The sequence below is a fragment of the Lactuca serriola genome, chromosome 7, assembly GCF_051521515.1.
Source record: "Lactuca serriola cultivar US96UC23 chromosome 7, Lser_US96UC23_V15, whole genome shotgun sequence".
In the NCBI taxonomy this organism is placed as follows: Eukaryota; Viridiplantae; Streptophyta; class Magnoliopsida; order Asterales; family Asteraceae; genus Lactuca; species Lactuca serriola.
In genome coordinates this window covers 26804076-26807455 of record NC_136414.1, presented here as the reverse complement: position 1 = coordinate 26807455, position 3380 = coordinate 26804076, and the positions used below count along the sequence as shown (strand labels likewise).

The window sequence follows — 3380 nt, the reverse complement described above, 5'->3', positions numbered from 1 at the left end:
TAAACTGTTTTTGTAACGCTTTAAATGTCATAAGTGTGACATTACCCATTTTGATACCATAAATTATAAACTTTGACACAAATATTCAACCATATGTTATTGCATATTATTTTTACATAAATTTTATCATTTTCTCTACCATCTAATTTTCAATAATACAGAAATTAAATGCCTAATTAAATTAATATATCAATGCATACACATAATACTTGGGAAAATTGATTATTTACAAATTTCACACAAAATACACATATTATACGTAAATGACAGCTATTAATTCTTAAACATCTAAAATTACACACAAAAGAAATATGTAGGCCTTTCTCAAGCTTGCTCACTCTTCCTTCAACCAAGACCACACTCAAACATAACCTACACCATGTACAATGATAAAAATCAACAAATGATCACAAATGCTAGATTCACAAACAACCACCAACAATGGAAATCTAAACTGAAAATTTAATGATTCTTTATTTTCTACCTGCATCTCCATTACCAGTCAAGAACACTTTTGTTTTTGTTCTCCTGACTCCCTGCAAACAAGAACCGCCTCGTTTCTTTTCCTCCCTTCTCGTCGATCACAACAAATCAAAAAAAAAAAAAAAAAACCCACTGATGTCTTCGTTCTTTCTCCTGTCAAACAACAAACAAAAAATGTTTCTATTCCTCTTGAACATTTTTTATCGGAATTATCAAAAAAAAAAAAAAAAAGGAAAACCTGTGATTATCGAACAATACCAAGCCAAAACCCCTTCGACCACTGCTGTTGCTGCACCACTCCACTGCCGGCAAAAAGAAGAGGAAACAGCGGAAGGGAGTCGCCGGAGATCGGCTATCCCCTCCATCCCTCCTTTCCCGTCAACCTTCACTGCCAAATCCTACCATCTGCGGTGCTGTTGTTGATCGTTTTCCCCATCGCATCCCACACCTCCTCCGGTCGAGCAAAACCCACCGAAGCCCTCACCTGCGACGTATTGTTGTCGACCGGACTCCCATCGGACCTCCTTTGTCCCTCGCATCTCCCCTCGCATTGTTCTCTTCCACCTCATTTCCACTTCCTTTCGCCAACTCCACATCAGCCTCGCTGCTTCACCCTTCCGTCCCTTCGGCCTCATCGACCCTCGGAGACGATCCTTCTCGCGACCGATCGATGAAACATCAAGCCTGCAAGCCTTCGTGCTTCCCTCTCTCCGTTCGTCTGCTTTCGTTCATTTCCCCTTTGTCCGATCGATCAGTCAAATGACGAACGGGGCACAAAAACCCCTAATTCCTTTAAACTTTGAGAAAATGACCAATAAACCCCCCCTGCTAAACAGTCATTTTAAATAAACCCTTTTCCACCAACTTAGGTTTATTTAAAACAAAATAACCCCTCCCATGGAGATTTCTTAACAATATCAGTCCAAGACTCAAACATTAATTCAATTTAAACCATTTCAGACCCTCCTTTTATTTATTTTAACCAAAGCACTCCTATTTTGATTAATTAAATTACGAAACAGCCTCTCATAGTTTAAATTCGTTACGAAACGGAACCAAAATTATTTCGGAGGTGAAGAATTTTGGCTTTGTTGTTTATCACAACACATTTCTCAAATAAACAGATTTCGTACAAATCGAACTCACGCTTCAAGGGTGAGTGCTAATGGCCCCTTTTAATATTTTCTATTTTGTCTGTGTGTATGGGGGGGGGGGGGGGGGGTGGAGCGGGGAATACATGAGCCTATATACATCGTTTATACAAATAAATTATTCCTCATTAAATGTATAATGATCAATAAAGTAACTAAATGTTTTTATAAAATTCTCAATCTTAGTTATTTTAGGAAAAATGTGAATTTGATGCTATTCCATGAAATTACACTTTGTACCCTTGCCAAGACGTTAGTAGAGCATGTGTGGTTAACCAACACACTAATTTGGGTCTAGCAAAGGTGGCAAAGGGTGACTTGATGTTTGTCATAGATCAATAGAGTGTGTGTGGCTAACCGGCACATGGATTAGGTGACTATAACATTGGGGGCACCAAGTACATTTGCATGGTTATTCGCACCTTGTTTGTGATCCTCGGTATTCCAGTCACAAACTTGAGGGGCATATCAAGATTTAAACATGTCATTGAAAAGTTCAATGAATCTCAAAAGATGGAGTTTTCAATACATTTAAAACTTAATTTCCTTTTGTTTTTCATGGTGAAATTAGTGAATCGTCATTCACTTACCTTCAAATTATTTATTGTTTAGATTACGGTATCCCTCTTCTAAATTGCAAATAATGTTGTTGGATCCTAGCCCTAATTTCTCATTTGGGTGTTTAATAGATACCTGCAAATAATGGGAATATAAACTTGATCATGGGGAACAGAAGATCATCACCTATAACCAAGATTGGAGTTTACTCTTTAGTGCTTAGTAGTGGGTTAGGACTAGAGTTGAATAATTGTTGCTATTCGCCAGAAATGGCAAGAAACATCATTTTTTCATGGTTTTTATAGACAACGATTTAGATTTTCGTTTGATAATGAAAAAGGTTCTATTAATGCTTTTCTTAATGGTGTTTTCTATTTTGAATCATTGCCTTGTAATGGAATATATGAAACTGTGATTGTTGTAAACAACTTAGGAAATGATGTGTTGCATATTGACTCTTCCAATAGTTTGGACAAAGCATGCTTGTGGCATTGTCGTCTTGGACATGTCAATAAGAAACGCATAGCCCAACTCCAAAACGGTGGAGTGTTAGAGTCATTCGACCTTAGGGACGACGATGTGTGTGAGTCTTCTTTACCTGGAAAGATGACCAAGTCACCCTTCACTGACACTTGTGAAAGGGGTGAAGGTTTATTGGATCACATACACACCGATATGTGTGGGACCTATAGATCCACCACAAGGGACGATGACGCCAGTTTTTAGACCGACTGAGACAACTTTCGCTCTCAGTCGGGCTGGGTCTTTACCTTGAATGGAGGAGCAGTGACTTGGAAAAGTTCCAAGCAGGAGACCGTAGCTGATTCAACGTGCGAATCCGAGTATATAGCGGCGAGCGAAGCGTCAAAGGAGGCGATATGGTTGAAGAACTTCATCGGAGACCTTAGAGTTGTGCCAGCCATAAAGGAGCCTATGAAGATTTTCTACAATAATGAAGGAGCAGTTGCCTTGACCAAGGAACCGAGGGATCATGGCAGATCCCAACATATCGACAGGAAATATCACTTATTAGACATCGGGTAGAAGAGGGACTCCTCGTATTGATGATGGTATCGTCAGAGGATAACCCAACAGATCCCCTTACGAAGGGACTGAGTAGGGTTAAACACTTGCATCACACTAGGATCATTGGGCTGAAAGACGATATTAGTTTAGATTAGATAGTTT

At 39.1% G+C, this 3380-nt stretch overlaps 1 long non-coding RNA gene across 1 annotated transcript; it reads right to left on the bottom strand.

Annotated features, from left to right (window-relative positions):
- Window positions 1-218: 218 nt before the first annotated feature.
- On the bottom strand, window positions 219-1293 carry LOC145062996 (uncharacterized). Its single transcript, XR_013687800.1, has 3 exons — window positions 722-1293; window positions 485-636; window positions 219-372 (listed from the first exon to the last, which is right to left on the bottom strand). It is a non-coding gene; the product is annotated as an uncharacterized LOC145062996 (long non-coding RNA).
- Window positions 1294-3380: the final 2087 nt, after the last annotated feature.